The 19,697-nt window shown below is 37.4% G+C and overlaps 1 long non-coding RNA gene across 1 annotated transcript in view; it reads right to left on the bottom strand.

Moving 5' to 3' along the window:
* Positions 1–565: 565 nt before the first annotated feature.
* LOC132659992 (uncharacterized) overlaps positions 566–19,697 on the bottom strand; it is a 335,818-nt gene continuing 316,686 nt past the window's right edge. Inside the window, exon 3 of the long non-coding RNA XR_009601119.1 lies at positions 566–708. This is a non-coding gene — a long non-coding RNA (uncharacterized LOC132659992). The remainder of the gene's footprint in view (positions 709–19,697) is intronic.

Below are 19,697 nucleotides of genomic sequence, written 5' to 3'. Positions count from 1 at the left end.
AACAAAGACCTTGTAAAACCTCTTTTGCTAAAAAGTTCCTTTCCTAATCACTGGAAAATAAAGCTAACTGAAGCCAAACATGTAAACTTAAAGCAGAAAACAATGCAAGAATGAGTATGTTATTGGTCTTCAAATAATTCTTGCAATTACTTAATTCACAATAGTATATCAAAATTATAATTTTTACATCCCTATAAAGACACTTTTAGAATATCAGAAAATACAGAAGGTGTGATTCTGATTTTTTCATTATTTTGGATAACCCTATTTGTTTTCCTCCATTGATTTCATTAAAAAAGTGTAGAATGCAAGATATAAACTTTAAATATCTCTTTAAGGTCACTGACATAATGGATGGGCAATGTCCAAAGAAACAGAAATTAAATGAATTGTTATTTAATCTGAATTAAACTCTAAATTCTATAAAATTATGATGATTACTACCCATTAAACAGCATCTATATAAACAATATCCATTGCAAAGCAAAGCCCTTCCCTCCCCGCCATTCCCGCAGCATCCATTCACATAAGCCATTCAAGGTACCATTGCTACACTCACCAGTGTGGAGGCTTGCGAGGTATCAGCCCACTCTTCTGAGCCCTCTGGGGTCCTAGTGGTGTTAGGAATCCTGCGAGGATTACAGGCTATTGCTTCACACCAGCCCAGCATTTTCTCCTTCCTCTTATACCTTTTCAATTTCTGAAGTCCTGAAAATAATTTACATTCCCTGAAACAGGTCACTTGCTTCAGCTGTCTGTTGTTGGAATATGTATATCATTGAAATTAAATATGCAACTGAATGAAATACCAGTGGAGACACTTTATTTTAGCCAGGAGTTATGGGGAGGAAAAGAAAGATATGCTCTTAACTAAAAACCTCAGGGCCACAAGACAATGAAAATAATACTACTCAGAGCCTAATATTTCACACCCCAATTTATGACATCAAGGATCAGTTTCTAATGAGGAGTCCCTGCTTTGGAAGCTAAGAACGGACCCAGTTCTTGGTATATCTACATATTTCAGTGACTTCTAAAATTTGGCATAGCTTTTCAGGTGAATGTCTGTATCTGTAGATACAGAATGAATTAAATACAGGCCAGTGACAAAGATCACTCATTCTGGCAGTGACATGCTCCCTCATAGTGAAAAAGTGAAAGTACAAGTGAAGTTAGTCGCTCTTTGCGACCCCATGGACTGTAGCCTGCCATACTGTAGCTCCCTCATAAAGCTCTGCCAAATAAAGAAAGAGACATTTTAGTGCAAGGATGGTAAATTTAGCATCTGACATACATCACCAGTGCAATCTATTAAAATACTAATTAAAACATCTCACTAAATCATGAGTAAAAATATTCCACAACTCCTTCTAGTTTTTCAGATCTTTCCATTTAGGGGACTTTATTTTTTGTCTCTGAAAAAGTTGTATCAACAATGACTTTTAATGTAATGTAATGTTGTTTCCTTGTAAAGTTTTACAGCCTAGTTTTCCACTCCACCACCCTTAGTAATTAGAAATAGTTTATTGCAGGTCTTTAGTTAAATGCATTACACTGTCAATTAAATATAAGAAATAATGTGGATTAATTATTTTTCACAGCATCCAAAGCAATTAGGAACCTGGTGGTTTATAACATTTCAGAGATTCAAAATAGCGCATTTCACAAGACTAAGAAAAATAACATTAAGAAAGGCTGCACTAGCAGATTGATGAGTTTTTTCTGTAAATGACAAAATACTCAAGTGAAATGGATCTGAACAATGTAAACAGGAAATTATTTTTAAAAACTTTCATAAAAATTAAATCTAAGATACTTAATGGATTGACTTTTTAAATAAGACTGGCAATCTCATATGAGTGAATCATTCATTTGAGGTACATGGAAATGGCAAATAGAGCTTCAAAACAATTGTTTGAATAAGCAACAAATTATTAGTGCTTGCCCCTTTAAACACATTGCTTGAAATTTATTGAAAACTCTTATCTACGTACTATAAAATCTGCATACCCAACTAATTTGCATTCCACAGAGAGTAAATAATTCCACATTCTTGATGCACAGTACCTTGGTTAGTCATCAGTTTTTAATTACATTTCTTGAAGTGTACTAAAAGCAAATGAAAATGAGTATCTTTATTCAAAAGCAGGTAGTGAAATGATACAAAATGACCAAAACAGTTTAATGAAGCATAAACAAATGTTCAACTTGTAAGTCATTTGCTATTAAAAATAATTAACTCTATAATTAAATATCATTTTAGTGCTTATAATAAAATGTTGAATTCATGCATGAATAAAAAGCATAAAAATGTGGCCCACAAAATTATATCATCAGTACCTATTCTGGGATATGTTTTTAAAGGCAGCAGACTTGGTATCTGCTATTCAGTTTCTGAGACTAAACACAACAATTTAATTTCATTTGTAAGCTTTTCTCATGGTAGTGATAATGTTCGCAGCTATATTCCTCCTTATTCAATCAACATTAATCCTAAAGCATTTTTGAGTCCCTATTATATTGTAGCTATTGAAGTATGCATGGAAAGGCCATAAGAAGAGGTTTACTTTTATTTTGAGTCAGATTCAATGCAATATTCTCGAGAATTTTAAAACCCAAAAACAACTAGCATCTTCCAGACTCTCTAATTTTTAAAACTTGTATACATATTTGTTCAACTTTAAGGTGACTGCTTGATCTTTGATCTTAGAAATCCTCGTTGAACTTGGTTTTCTGCAAATCATTTTTTCTGAATTGTTTGGTTGAATAAGTCATTGTGACAGGGTTATTAAACTTGGGTTATACTTGCTGATGTAGTATAATAAACTATATTATATTAAATAATATTATATAATATATATTATGTATAATATAACTATATTATATATATACTATATATAATAAACTCTTCAGTTTTAGGATTTTTTTGCATGTAACACATTATCTTAATTCTAGAATGATGATTAAAAAGATTAATTCATCTAAGAGGTTAGAATATACACTCTTTTTACCTAAATAATGTGTTCATAATAATCATAGAATTTTTACCATGTCCTGTCTGTTGTGGGAAAACAGAAAAGAAACATGATATAAAGTCAGAGCTTGCAAGACTGGAAAGCTTTTCATTAAACTTGGACATATTCAGAAGTACATTCACAAAGAAATTTAACTGTGTGAAACGACCAGAACAAGCTAAGTAGAAACTGTCACTTCAGGATTTTATTATATGAATAAACAATGTGTGAGATTATAAGAAAGGCCTCTGATGGTTACATTCCTACATCTTGACATTTACATCATCTTATTAAAGTTTTGTTAATGATGTGCTCAGTGTAATATGCATTCACTCACATTATCAGTTACCTTAGAGTTAAAGAGTCATATCTGAAAGAAACTAATCTTTAAACTTGCACCAAAGGAAGCAGCTTGGGTGTAGGTGAGTTGAGAGAGAGAGAGACAGGAATGAAAGACATGCTGCACCACTTCATCCCATAAATTCCTGTGGGAAAGTGACTGACGGTCACTAAAGACTATATCTTCTGTTATCACAAAATACTCAGACTTGAGGTTACACTTCAGAACAGTGTTTTTGGGAATACTGATGACAATGTACAAATTCCAGAAAGGTTCGGTTATAGGTTTGAGATAACTAATGGGTTAAAAATGTTGATTGCTGAGCCTCTGAAGACCAGTATTATTCCTGCATAGGTCTGCAGCACTCATCGTGTTCTGAAGTGTAAGGATGTAACGTCAGTCAGAAGTGCCGGAGACAGGAAGAATAAAAGCAAAGCAGGCACCAGCAAGGGCCACAAAAGAAATTTATAATTATTGATAAACTGGATGCTATAAGGAATGAAGACTCTTGGAACAAGTCCAGAGGGAACAGTTCATAGTTTTGAAAACAAGATATAATCCTGGGGTTGGACTGTTTCTCAACTGGTTTCTCAGACTCACATGTTTTATGTATCTGGGGGAAAATCTATAGATAAGAATATTAGTCTTAGTTACTGATTTGTTATTGATTACTGTTTCTTAGTTACTCAGTGGTTAATGATCACTTTGTTCTTTGGCCCTGAAGAAAACATGAGTTACAGGTTAACTCCCTGCATATTCTTTCTTCACGGCTGAAAGTGTGATAAAGCTGGCTTAGGTTCAGTTTTGGCACCTTCGCCTTGGAGCGCTGTTGGTCCCCTGATCCTTGCTTCTCACTGTGTCTTATGAATTTGCTTCTCACTGTGTCTTCACTTTTCAATTCTTGTGTCTCATTTCTCATTCTCTTGCCCTATCATCTCACATGCTAGTAAAGTAATGTTCAAAATTCTCCAAGCCAGGCTTCAGCAATACATGAACCATGAACTCCCTGATGTTCAAGCTGGTTTTAGAAAAGGCAGAGGAACCAGAGATTAAATTGCCAACATCCGCTGGATCATGGAAAAGCAAGAGTTCCAGAAAAACATCTATTTCTGCTCTATTGACTATGCCAAAGCTTTTGACTATGTAGATCACAATAAACTGTGGAAAATTCTGAAAGAGATGGGAATACCAGACCATCTGACCTGCCTCTTGAGAAATCTGTATGCAGGTCAGGAAACAACAGTTAGAATTGGACATGGAACAACGGACTGGTTTCAAATAGGAAAAGGAGTAAGTCAAGGCTGTATATTATCACCCTGCTTATTTAACTTCTATGCAGAGTACATCATCAGAAACACTGGGCTGGAAGAAACACAAGCTGAATCACAATTGCCAGGAGAAATATCAATAACCTCAGATATGCAGATGACACCACCCTTATGGCAGAAAGTGAAGAACTTAAAAGCCTCTTGGTGAAAGTACAAGTAGAGAGTGAAAAAGTTGGCTTAAAGCTCAACATTCAGAAAATGAAGATCATGGCATCTGGTCCCATCACTTCATGGGAAATAGATGGGAAACAGTGGAAACAGTGTCAGACTTTATTATTTTGGGCTCCAAAATCACTGCAGATGGTGATTGCAGCCATGAAATTAAAAGACGCTTAGTCCTTGGAAAGAAAGCTATGACCAAACTAGACAGCATATTCAAAAGCAGAGACATTACTTTGCTGACTAAGGTCCGTCTAGTCAAGGCTATGGTTTTCCCTGTGGTCATGTATGGATATGAGAGTTGGACTGTGAAGAAGGCTGAGCACCGAAGAATTGATGCGTTTGAACTGTGGTGTTGGAGAAGACTCTTGAGAGTCCCTTGGACTGCAAGGAGATCCAACCAGTCCATTCTGAAGGAGATCAGCCCTGGGATTTCTTTGGAAGGAATGATGCTAAAGCTGAAACTCCAGTACTTTGGCCACCTCATGCGAAGAGTTGACTCATTTGAAAAGACTCTGATGCTGGGAGGGATTGAGGGCAGGAGGAGAAGGGGACGACTGAGGATGAGATGGCTGGCTGGCCTCACTGACTCGATGGACGTGAGTCTGAGTGAACTCCGGGAGTTGGTGATGGACAGGGGGCCTGGTGTGCTGTGATTCATGGGGTCGCAAAGAGTTGCACACGACTGAGCGACTGAACTGAACTGATTGTGCTTTCAGAAACCTTGCTTGTCGAGCAGGTCTTGACAAGAAGGGTAGACAAATTACGAACATTTCTAATTAACCTTAATTCACTTTAAACTCTAAGTAGCATTAGTAATATGTCAGAATGGAAAAGTGATCGATCATTAAGTATTCATGTTAATTTCCATCTAGCCATTGAGCCAAGCTAATATGAGACACAGCAATGAGGAGCTTATATAATGATCACAGGAAATTGAGATTTAATTAAGCTTACTTTTTAATATGCTTATACCTAGGAGACATTTAATTTAATAAATATAAGCACAGTGCATTTTCTGTGAACTAAATTGGCAGCAAGTTAAGATTAGGTAGAAAAAATGCAAGGTAATTGCATGTATGTCATAGAAAGTAATTTACTTTTAATTCAGGAAACATTTATGAAACACTTGTGCCATATACTCTGCTTGGAACTATTGGTAAAAGGAATAAAGGAACCTGGAGGGAATTCCTGGTGTTTGAGTGGTTAAAATTTCATCTTCCAATGCAGGGTGGTGTGGGTACAATCCTTCCAAACCCTATGCGTTGTACCCACATCCCACGCCTTGTGGGCAAAAAGCCAAAAACATAAAGCAGAAGCAATCTTGTAACAAATTCAGTAAAAGCTTTAAAAATGGTCACACAAAAAGAAAATCTTAAAAAAATCTGGAGCTTTGAGGTAGAAGGAAAACTGACAAGTAGATCAACTTTTAACAACAGTGCAATGAGTATAACAAGAACTTTGAGAAAAGACATTTGACTTAGTATCTGCTGAAGGAGACCATTGACTTTGGACAACTTTCCAAAGAAAATAAAATTACAAATAAAGTATATGAAAATTAAAATTCTTACTAATCCAAAGGCTTCTACCACTACCAGCTGTGTTACACAACTCCAGGGTCCTCATTCCCATTGTCATCCACATAAAGGGCACTGAGCTCCAGGGGGTGCGCTTTACATAGGAGCACTGTGTGAGCTGAGCTCCTGCAGGTAGCAGCCCAGCAGAAAGAGAGCCATGCCGATTTCTCTAGGTGATACGTATTACATGTATCTTACAATGCCCTACATTTAAAGCAATTCAACCTTAAAATAAGAACTTTTATTTCTGATAGAAAAAAATGCAGTTGCATGCCTCTACCTTGTCTGTCTACCTCTTCAACTCTTTCTTTCCTAAAAGATTGCCCACTGCATGTCATATCCAGGAAAGTACAGTTAAGGGCCTGCTCTCTTCACCACACACATGTAACTGAGAAGGCTTCCTGAACCTGCTCATGTAGGCAATTATCCTCAAATTTGAGACTTGACAATAGTCCTCATCTAAGAATTTGAAAGGATTTTTCCAACAAATATTTTAGGGATTTGGTTGTAAGTGTCCTTAAGATATAGGCCTCAACTATTAAACACTTTCCCCCACTAATAAACATGAAGATCAATCTCCTTTATGAAAGAAACAATTTGCAAATAAGAAAACTGGCAGTTGGGAATAGGTTTACCTTCCTCAGAGAATTAATGCTTGTTCTTTGAAAAGATGTGTGTGTGTGTGTGTGTGTGTGTGTGTGTGTGTGTGTGTTTCAGGAGTCCTCTCTAGACCCTCAGAAGGCTATACCATATATGCCTAACATAGCAACTGCTACTCTGGATGGCTGCATGAATGTTTTGAAGTACTCACACACAACTGTGAACTTTCCTTGAAGACATGGTGTTCTAATGACCACCAAAGACTGGGAAGTCTTTAGACAAGACAGTCTTTAAACTAGATAACTGTTTGTTAAATTTACTGCTATGAAAAGGAAGTACGTCCTGGGGGTCTTTTGATTTCTACGAGTAGAATGTGAGGTGCTCAAATGGACAGAGAGGTTGATAGTTGCCTTCTAGGATGTGGAACACTGATGTAGAGACCAATACATAACTGTTGATAGTAAAATAAATGACAAAGTACAGAAGAGCTCTCCCCTTTTGAGTAAAGCTAGAAAATGGGAACAATCATAAAGTGACTCATGGTAAAGGTTTAAATTCCTAAGTGCTTTTGGCTTGGACTATAATTGTTTAGTATATAGTTTTCTTTTTTAAAATCCTCCCTCTACCTTGCAATTCCTCTTAGAAGCACCTATCTTTCTGTAAAGTTTTATAAATTACTTTAACTTTGTGAGGAAATCTGGGGATGAATAAAAAAAAATGTCACACAAAAGGAAGAGGAGTGTCTCTTCTCTCCCCTCTGTTGGGGCAGTTCAGAGATTAGGTTTTTGAACAGACAGTCTTGGTATGAGCCAAAAGCCTAAGGTCCTTATAAAATGAGGAAAGGGCAGCTTCCAGATCAGCAACTTTGGGAAAACTATAAAGCAGTGACTATTTCAGTCTTTTTCGTTTGTTTGTTTTGTTTCTAATTTTAATGGAAACATACTAGTTACAGTCAATATATTCTACATTTTACTAATTTGAGTAGATAAGGAATGACTAAGTGACTGAACTGAACTGACCTGAAGGAATTCATTCAAATGATATTGAGTTACTCATGGAAAATCTTAGAATGCTGAAGAACAGAAATATAGAGCCAGAAACAGTGCTCCAAAAGATAACATAGAATTTGTGCGGTGAGGTCACCACTGCTGCTGCTTTACACAGAATCCCCAGCTTACTCTACTGACACCATGGATTTTGGGCTCTCAGTATCCCTAATACTGCCACCTGGGAACCTACGGCTGCCCATAGTCCAGATGGAATTTCCACAGCCCTTGTTCCTTTGTGTCATTAGCTTGCTATTCAAGTCTTAATACAAATGCAGATGAAGAGAGGGTCACATTCAAATACCCACACCGAAAATGAGGGGCTATTCTTCGGTGATGGCAGACAAGCTTCTTTCTGAATGTGGTGCTCGTTCAACACTTAGCACATGGTTGGGCCGGCCTTTGAGACGTCAAAAGTGAAATATTAATGTGACATTTGTTTTTCTCTTTCTGACTTACTTGAACACAGACAATTATTAGAGAAATAAAAACCATAATGAGGTACCACCTAATACTAGTCAACAAGACCATCATCACAAAATCTACAAACAATAAATGCTGGAGACAGTGTGGAGAAAAGAGAACCCTCATGCACCATAGGCATAAAATTGATACAGCTCCTATGGAGAACAGGAAGGGAGGCTCCTTAAAAAACTGAACATAGAACTACCATACCCCAGGAATCCCATTACTGGGCATATACCCTGAGAAAATCAACTTCCCAACATAAGTGAAAAGACTACGAAGAATGGAAAACAGAAAAGAGCACCACATGCAAGAACTATGGGATGATTTCAGAAGATGTAACACATGAATAATTGGGATACCAGAGAAGAAATAAAGATAACAAAGCATAAGAAATATTTGCAGAACACAAGGTTAATGTTCAAAAGGCAAGTGTTTTCCTATACATATGAATGCCTATGCACTGTCAGTGAAGTTAAAATTTGACATTTTAAAAACAATACCACTTTCAATAACAACAAAAAAGAAATATTTAGGTATAAATTTAACAAAATTGTTAATGGATCTTTGTGTAAAACTATTATATTTTGATTACAAAATTGGATAAAATCTAAAGAAATACCAACAAATTTTGTGTTCATAGATGACAAGACAATATTGTTAAGATGTCAGTTCCTTCTACCTTGAGCTATAATTTCAGCACAATCTCAATCAAAATTCCAAAAAGCTGTTTTTGGTGATATTGATAAAAATAATCTGAAGTTTATATAGAGAGGCAAAGCACTTAAAACAGCAAGCACAATCATGAAGAAGAACAGAGCTGAAGGATTCATACTATGAAGCTTCAAAACTTACCATAAATTTACAGTAACCAAGTCAGTGTGACATTGGCAAAAGAATGAACATATAAAACAATGGAAGACTGGAGAATCCTAGAAAAAGCTAAAAAACCACATAATTATTATAAACTCATCTTTAGAAAGGGGCAAAGGCAACTCAATGGAGAAAAGATAGATTTTTTTCAATAAATGGTTCTGGAAAACTGGATATCCACAAGAAAAAAAAAAACACATCAAATATAAACCAGAACCTTACACCTTTCACAAAAAATCACTCAAAATAGATCATAGGCCTAATTTAAATTGAAAACTATAAAACTTTTAGAAGAAACTCAAAGGAGAATAAATTTGGCTGCAGCAATGAAATATTAGATAGATCACTAAAATCCTGATCCATGAATGAAAAACTGACACTAGAATTTATTAAAATTATGAACGTCTATTCTCTGAAAGACTTAAGGGAATGAAAATTCAAGTTATAGGGAGAAAATATTTGAAAACTGCCTATCAGATAAAGGGCTTGCATCCGAAATATACAAAGAGTTCTTAAAGATCAATAATAAGAAAACAACCTAGTTTAAAAAAAAAAAAAATCTGAACAGAAACCTCACCAAGAGGATTATACAGATGGCAAATCAGCATATGAAAGATGCTCATCATCAGATATCATTAGGGAACTTAAAACAATGAAATACCACTACATATTTATTGGAATGGCTTGAATCCCAAGAGGATAACACCAACTGCTGGACAAGAATACAAAGCAACAGGAACTCTCATTTATTGTTATTAGGAATGCAGAATGGTGTAGCCAATTTGATACTTTCTTGCAAGGCTAAATATTACCATAAAATCAAACAATTGCACTTATAGCTATTTACCTGACTGATTTGTGAATTTATGTTTCCACTAAAACCTGCACACAGGTGTTTCTAGTGTTTTGTTCATAGTTGCTGAAAACTAGAAGCAACTGATACAGCTTTCAATAGGTGAATAGATAAAGAAATTGTGGACTATTTTTATAATGGTACATTTTTCAGAAACACAAAGAAAGTTATTAAGCCATAAAAAGGCATAAATGAATCTTAAAACCATATTGCTCTGTTAGAGAAGCCAGATTAAAAAGCACTGTGTTATGTTTGATAACATACGTATCATATGTGTGACATTCTGGAAAAGACAAAATTCTAGGAATAATGAAAATAATCAGTGATAAGGCAGTGAAACTATTGTGTATGACACTGTAATCAATTGTTACCATTTATAGAACTTCATAGCACAAAATGTAAACCTGGAAATGGATGTAAATTCTCAGGCGAGCATATACTCCTCAGTTCTGTCTCATCACAACAAAGATTTGAAGTGACGGACATTAAAGCCCTTGGTGCATCACAGCTCTTGGGTCTTGGACAGACCATGTTATAGCTCTTAGACAAATCAATGTTACAGCTCTGTGTCACAGCTCTATTTTATTTAGAAAATAGCAAGAAAATCCATCCTCAAGGTGTGAGGGCATGCCGACCCAAAGACGCGAAGAGAAGAGAGTGGGGAGAGCGCCCCAGTGCATGGAAGAGAGAGAGAGAGACCCCTGGCCCTTTGGGACCCAAAGATGCGATGAGAAGAGAGTGGGAGAGCGCCCCAGTGCATGGGAGAGAGAGAGAGAGAGACCCCTGGCCCTTTGGCTTCCCTTTTTATGTTTTTCCCTCCCCCAGGCCTGCCCTATGTAAATTGGGCTAGCCAGGAATGTTGTTTATTCTACCTGAGGTCCTCACTCCAGTCCTCGGACTTTCCTTTGTTCTATTTCAGCTGGCTTTCCCCTTCCTTATCTTTTAGCCACTGCCATTCTGGACTCCTATTTCCTATTCTAACTACCTAAAACAAATTAAAACACCATTTAAAAGGTTGGGAGGTTCCAAGATGAAATGAGAAAATTACTATCTAAATATATGACAAACGTATGAAATGACCTCATCAAGAAGTGTGAGGGCAAATGTGCTGAGCTAAGTAATTTAGAATAGAGTCTGTTAGATTAAAAAAACAAAATTCTGTAGATCAGCACTGTGCTCTAGTTCACATATTTATCCCCCACAGAAATATGGGTTGACAGTTCTGATGGAGCTAGACAAGTATGCTGGAATTGAACAACAAAGTAAGTGGTTGGCAGTTAAGGAGGGCCAATTTCTCAGTGCTGGGGTGGGAGGTTACAGATAAGCGGGGGTAGAAGGCACATGCCATATGGTATTAGAGATGCAAACATCAGTATGAACTCCTGTTTACCTTGGTACGTGCTAAGCTGCTTCAGTCATTTCTGATTCTTTGTGATCCAATGAACTATAGACTGCCAGGCTCCTCTATCCATGGGATTGTCAAGTCAAGACTACTGGAGTGGGTTGCCATGCCCTCCTCCAGGGGATCTTCCTGACCCAAGAATAGAACCCATGTCTCATATTTCCTGAACTGGCAGGTGGATTCTTTACTACTAGTGCCACCTGGGAAGCCCCTTGTTAACCTTAAATGTGAGAGGGTAACAGGCAGGAAGGCAAGGGGTCTCCAAACGGAGGAAATAGGCTGCAGGTGTCAGACTTTTTCTTTTTTCTTTTTAATCTCTCTCTTAAGCAGCAGGAGGAAACAAACTAGCGACATTCTTTTCCTTCACTATACAAATTTAAAAAGAGGTTTCTCTTAAAATACTGTGTTGCCTTAATGACACCTGGTTCCACCTGAACTTAACTTTTCTCAAATCTTGAGCTAACCAATGCATTTTTTCTTATGGAAATATTTTTCTTAAGCTATGTTAATGTACTATGCATTTACCCCAGACTCTGTCTTCAAGTCCACCTAAAGGCTCAGAACTGACTTGACAAACCAGTACGTTATCCTCATACATTGTTCTCCTAATCCATGGAACTAGAACTATTTGTATGGTAATATGCCCTTCTACAAGATTCAAATCAATCATTTTATGGCCAGGGATGACTCACCTGGTGCCAGGATTATCTCAAAATGCATCTTGTGAGTGAGGGGCCTGGTGCCTGAGTTTTGAGACATTTCCTTTCTTTTATTAACAAACTGCTAGTAGCTGTATAACATCCAGCTAAAGACTAGAAGGAGGGTATTCTTTCTGCTCCACTTCGAATGTCTATGTCAGAAGCTTTCTCTATCTCCTCCATACTTTAATAAAACTTTACTAGACAAAAGCTCTGAGCAATCAAGCCTTATCGCTGGCCCTGGATTGAATTCTTCTCCAGAGGCCAAAAATCCCGGTATCTTTTGTGGCTCAGCAACAACCTTTCAACTGCATACAGAAAGAATTATAAATGTGAATATATACGGATTAGAACATGTACATATACCTCCTTGCTTCTATCATTTGAGAGGCAGGTCAGTAGCAATGAATGTTCCTGGTGCCCAGATTTCGGTTTCTAATATTGGTACTTGAATGGGTGAATTTAACTCAGATGACCATTAAATCTACTACTGTGGGCAGGGATCCCTTAGAAGAAATGGAGTAGCCATCATGGTCAACAAAAGAGTCCTAAATGCAGTACTTGGATGTAATCTCAAAAACAACAGAATGATTTCTGTTCATTTCAAAGGCAACTCATTCAATATCAGAGTAATCCAAGCCTATGACCCAACCAGTAATGCTAAAGAACCTGAAGTTGAATGGTTCTATGAAGACCTACAAGACTTTTTAGAATTAACACCCAAAAAAGATGTTCTTTTCATTATAGGAGACTGGAATGCAAAAGTAGGAAGTCAAGAAACACCTGGAGTAACAGGCAAATTTGGCCTTGGAGTACAGAATGAAGCAGGACAAAGGCTAATAGAGTTTTGCCAAGACAATGCACTGGTCATAGCAAACACCCTCTTCCAACAACACAAGAGAAGACTCTACACATGGACATCACCAGATGGTCAACACTGAAATCAGATTGATTATATTCTTTGCAGCCAAATATGGAGAAGCTCTATACAGTCAGCAAAAAACAAGACCAGGAGCTGACTGTGGCTCATATCATGAACTCCTTATTGCCAATTCACTCTTAAATTGAAGAAAGTAGGGAAAAAGACTAGCCCATTCAGGTATGACCTAAATCAAATCCCTTATGACCATAGAGTGGAAGTGAGAAATAGAGTTAAGGGATTAGATATGATAGATAGACTGCCTGATGAACTATAGATGAGGTTTGTGACATTGTACAGGAGACAGGGATCAAGACTATCCCCATGGAAAAGAAATGCACAAAAGCAAAATGGGTGTCTGGGGAGGCCTTACAAATAGCTGTGAAAAGAAGAGAAGCAAAAAGCAAAGGAGAAAAGGAAAGATATAGGCATCTGCAGAGTTCCTAATAGCAAAAAGATATAAGAAAGCCTTCCTCAGCAATCAATGCAAAGAAATAGAGGAAAACAACAGAATGGGAAAGACTAGAGATCTCTTCAAGAAATTTAGAGATACCAAGGGAACATTTCATGCAAAGATGGGCTTGCTAAAGGACAGAAATGGTATGGACCTAACAGAAGCAGAAGATATTAAGAAGGGATTGCAGGAATACACAGAAGAACTGTACAAAGACGATCTTCACGACCAAGATAATCAAGATGGTGTGATCACTCACCTAGAGCCAGACATCCTGGAAAGTGAAGTCAAGTGGGCCTTAGAAAGCATCACTACAAACAAAGCTAGTGGAGGTGACAGAATTCCAGTTGAGCTATTTCAAATCCTGAAAGATGATGCTGTGAAAGTGCTACACTCAATATGCCAGCAAATTTGGAAAACTCAACAGTGGCCAAAGGACTGGAAAAGATCAGTTTTCGTTACAGTCCCAAGGAAAGGCAATGACAAAGAATGCTCAAACTACCGCACAATTGCACTCATCTCACATGCTAGTAAAGTAATGTTCAAACTTTTCAAGCCAGGCTTCAGCATTACATGAACTGTGAAATTCCAGATGTTCAGGCTGGTTTTAGAAAAGGCAGAGGAACCAGAGATCAAATTGCCAACATCCACTGGATTATCGAAAAAGCAAGAGAGTTCCAGAAAAAACATCTCTTTCTGCTTTATTGATTATGCCAAAGCCTTTGACTGCATGGATCACAATAAACTGTGGAAAATTCTAAAGGAGATGGGAATACCAGACCACCTGACCTGCCTCTTGAGAAATCTATATACAGGTCAGGAAGCAACAGTTAGAACTGGACATGGAATAACCGACTGGTTCCAAATTAGGAAAAGGAGTACATCAAGACTATATTGTCACCGTGCTTATTTAACTTCTATGCACAGTACATCATGAGAAATGCTGGGCTGGATGAGCACAAGCTAGAATCAAGATTGCCAGGAGAAATATCAATAACCTCAGATATGCAGCTGACATCACCTTTATGGTAGAAAGTGAAGAGGGACTAAAAAGCCTCTTGATGATAGTGAAAGAGGAGAGTGAAAAAGTTGGCTTAAAGATCTTCAGAAAACTAAGATCATGGCATCTGGTCCCAATACTTCATGGGAAATAGATGGGGAAACAGTGGAAACAGTGTCAGACTTTATTATTCTGGGCTCCGAAATCACTGCAGATGGTGACTGCAGCCATGAAATTTAAAAACGCTTACTCCTTGGAAAGAAAGTTATGAGTAACCTAGATAGCATATTCAAAAGCAGAGACATTACTTTGCCAACAAAGTTCTGTCTAGTCAAGGCTATTGTTTTTCCAGTGGTCATGTATGGATGTGAGAGTTGAACTGTGAAGAAAGCTAAAAGCCAAAGAATTGATGTTTTTGAATTGTGGTGTTGGAGAAGACTCTTGAGAGTCCCTTGGATTGCAAGAAGATCCAAGCAGTCCATCCTAAAGGAGATCAGTACTGGGTGTTCTTTGAAAGAACTGATGCTAAAGCTCCAATATTTTGGCCACCTCATGCAAAGAGTGGACTCATTTGAAAAGACTTTGATGCTGGGAGGGATTGGAAGCGGGAGGAGAAAGGGACAACAGAGGATGAGATGGCTGGATTGTATCACGGGCTTGATGGACATGAGTTTGTGTGAACTCTGGGAGTTGGTGACGGACAGGGAGGCCTGGCGTGTTGCAATTCATGGGATCACAAATAGTCGGACACGACTCAGCAACTGAACTGAATTGAACTGAATATTGGTACTCAGCTCAGTTCAATTCAGTTCAGTAGCTCAGTGGTGTCTCACTCTTTGTGACCCCATGGACTGCAGATGCCAGGCTTTTCTGTCCATCAACTATAAGAACTTACTCAAACTCAGGTCCATGAGTCGGTGATGCCATCCAACCATCTCATCCTCTTTTGTTCCCGTCTCCTCCCACCTTCAATCTTTCCCAGCATCAGGGTCTTTTCAAATGAGTCAGTTCTTCACATCAGGTGGCCAAAGCATTGGAGTTTCAGCTTCAGGATCAGTGCTTCCAATGAAAATTCAGGACTGATTTCCTTTACGATGGACTGCTTGCATCCACTTGCTGTCCAAGGAACTCTCAAGAGTCTTCTCCAATGCCACAGTTCAAAAACATCAATTCTTTTCTGCTCATCTTTATAGTCCAATTTTCATATCCATACATGACTACTGGAAAAACAAAAACAAAAACATAGCTTTGACTAGATGAACCTTTGTTGGCAAAGCAATGTTTCTGCTTTTTAATATGCTGTCGAGGTTGATCATAGCTTTTTCCAAGAAGCAAGCATCTTTTAATATCATGGCAGTTATTTTGGAGCCCCCCAAATACATTTTGTCACTGTTTTCACTGTTTCCACTAAGCTCTGCCCAATATTCCTCAAACTTGTCAAAGGCATGAAGCAAGCAAGTCTAGGAAACTGTCATAGCCAAGAGAAACCTAAGGAGACATAAAGAATAAATGTATCTTAAATGGGATGCCAGAGAAATGAAGGTATGGGGTAGGAATAAAGGGAATCCCAATAAAGGACAGACTTTAGCTAATTTCAATGTAGTATTATAGACTCATTAATTATAACAAATATACCATTCTGATGTAGGATAATAATAGCAGAAATTGCATACAAGTTATATGAGAACTCTTTGCCTCAGGTCTCAGTTTCCCATAAATCTTAAACATATAAAATTTAACAATTTATTTAAAAAATAAATATGTGTTCTATTGTTTTAGGTCCATGAAAACTATATTTTATCATACAGTTCTAATCAGTAGGCAGTAGAAAAGTATACATTTTTAAAGACTAATGTTTAATTAGTCCAACAAATTATTCTAAATTCAGTTCAGTTCAGTAGCTCAGTTGTGTCCGACTCTTTGAGACCCATGAATAACAGCACGCCAGGCCTCCCTATCCATCACCATCTTCCGGAGTTCACTCAAACTCACATCCGTCGAATCGGTGATGCAATCCAGCCATCTCATCCTTTGTTATCCCCTTTTCCTCCTGCCCCCAATCCCTCCCATCCTTAGAGTCTTTTCCAATGAGTCAACTCTTCTCATGATGTGGCCAAAGTACTGGAGTTTCAGTTAGCATCATTACATGGTTCATATGCTTATTACAGAGAAAAGTTGTAGATAAATTTGAATACTTGATGAAGTCATTTTCACATTCTAAGGAGAAATAAATAACTACAAGATCCTGGCAGAAGAGTTTGTATAACTTGGCTATTATTCAAAAGTGATCAAATTGATTTTTAACTTATATGCAGAATGTATCATGCAAAATGCCAGGTAGATGAAGCACAAACTGGAATCAAGGTTTCCAGGAGAAATATCAATAAACTCAGATACACAGATGACACTACCCTTATAGCAGAAAGTGAAAAGGAACTAAAGAGCCTCCTGATGAAAGTGAAAGAGGAGAGTGAAAAATCTGGCTTAAAACTCAATATTGAAAAAACTAAGATCATGGCATCTGGTCCCATTGCTTCATGGCAAATAGATGGGGAAATGATGGAAACAGTGAGAGATTTTATTTTCTCAGCCTCCAAAATCACTGCAAATGGTGACTGCAGCCAAGAAATTAAAAGATGGTTACTCCTTGGAAGAAAAGCCAAGACAAACCTAGACAGCATATTAAAAAGTTGAGACATTACTTTACCAATGAAGGTCCAACTAGTCAAAGCTATGGTTTTTCCAGCAGTCATGTATGGATGTGAGAGTTGGACACTCAGAAAGCTGAACACTGAAGAATTGATGATTTTGAGCAGTGGTGTTGGAGAAGACTCTTGAGTGTTTTTTGGACTGCAGGGAGGTCAATCCAGTCCGTCCTAAAGGAAATCAGTCCTGAATATTCATTGGAAGGACTGATGCTGAAGCTGAAGCTCCAATACTTTGGCCACCTGATGTGAAGAACTGACTCAGTGGAAAAGACCCTGATTCTGGGCAAGACTGAAGGCATGAGCAGAAGGGGATGCCAGAGGATGAGATGGCTGAATGGCATCACCAGCTAGATGCACATGAGTTTGAGCAAGTTCTGGGAGTTGGTAATGAATGGGGAAGACTGGCATGCTGCTTTCCATGGGGTCACAAAGAATTGGACACAAGTGAGTGACTCAACAGAACTGAAATTGATTTTACTCAAAATTCCAAACAAAATAATCACCATGGTTTAAAAATAGGCCAACTTCTAGCCTCATCCCTCTAGAAGTGAGGGAATTTAGTGAAAGAGTGAAATTTGTAATATTTAGTGTAATACCTTTGAAGGATATGTTTTGCTGTATGCATCAAACATGCACACTTCCTCAAGAATTCTGTTTACCAAAGACTTGAAAGTTTGATCATATATATAGGAAAAACAAAAAACTGGAACCTTGAGTTCCTTGAGTTGCTTTGAGAACACATTTAAAAGATATGTTTATCTTCTTAATCATACAAAATTTAACAAATCATTGACTTTATACTTAGAGTATTCTAAGTATAATCAAGAAAAAAGCATTGCCAATATGAATTTTTCTGATTGCAATAAATTTGTGATTCATCCCAGAGAGTTATGTCTCACATGTGAAAGTCATAGAAATTTCTAGATGTTTCCCTTAAAGTTTTAAAATATATAGTATTTATCCTTGTGAGGTCTAAAAATAAGATGAGTTTCTTTTTTAATTCTCTTCATCTCTGAGCTGATTCCAAGTTAATTGTGTCACTCACTATTCAAGTGAAGTTTCTGAAAAGCATATGCCTTTGTAACAAGCAGAGTGTCCTGGACACTGCACATCAGATATTTTAAATACTTTTCATTGTCCCCCTTTAAACCAAATTCATCATCTAATGTAAATGAAATTCTGCATGGTTCACATATGAAGGTATGAGAATATAAGTATATACATGCCTGGATTTTTAGGTTTATTTCAGGGACATTTTATCACTTATGAAAATATAGTTTCCCCCCTAAATTTTTCAAAATCTTTAAGATTAAAAGAAATCCATAAACAACTTCTCTTGTTTTATCCACACAATGGGACTGTGAACCTTTATTTATCCCCTTTCCTATATTTCAGCTGTTCAGCTGAAATTTCTACTCAATTGTTTAAAATCGACACTAGAAGAGTTACATGTTTCCCTCTTTATGTTAACATTTAGGGAACTAGAAGATAGCTGAAGATATAATTTAATGTTTTCTGATGTTTCTAGCATATATTTTACCTAGTATAACACTGAGCATTTGATAGCATTTGAATATCAGAAAATATTATATTGTCAGTTATTTTTTAGTTCTCTACATGCTTACATTTTAACCTGACATTCCAAATATATCTTTGTAGAACATTCAGGCTTCTTTGGCAAGTTATAAAGATACATTCAGAAAAATAGATTTTTAGTTGCAAGTATATACCAAGAATCTGTAAACTTAGTGTTCACTCAAAAAGAATCTCCCTCTTCCCTTTACATCTTGACTCTCCATGGGGTCGCAAAGACTAACATTTTCATTTTAACTCACTTTCCAATTGTTCAGTTCAGTTCAGTTCAGTCACTCAGTCGTGTCCGACTCTTTGTGACCCCAGGAACTGCAGCACGCCAGGCCTCCCTGTCCATCACCAACTCTTGGAGTTCACTCAAACTCATGTCCATCGAGTCAGTGATGCCATCCAACCATCTCATCCTCTGTCGTCCCCTTCTCCTCCTGTCCCCAATCCCTCCCAGCATCAGAGTCTTTTCCAATGAGTCAACTCTTTGCATGAGGTGGTCAAAGTATTGGAGTTTCAGCTTTAGCATCAGTCCTTCGAAAGAACACCCAGGACTGATTTCCTTTAGAATGGATTGCTTGGATTTTCGTTCAATCCAAGAGACTCTCAAGAGTCTTCTCCAACACCACAGGTCAAAAGCATCAATTCTTCAGCATTCAGCTTTCTTCACAGTCCAACTC

This window comes from Ovis aries, chromosome 6 (assembly GCF_016772045.2).
Source record: "Ovis aries strain OAR_USU_Benz2616 breed Rambouillet chromosome 6, ARS-UI_Ramb_v3.0, whole genome shotgun sequence".
Lineage (NCBI taxonomy): Eukaryota > Metazoa > Chordata > Mammalia > Artiodactyla > Bovidae > Ovis > Ovis aries.
Note: the sequence above shows the minus strand (reverse complement) of the source record. Positions and strands in the feature narration are given on the sequence as shown.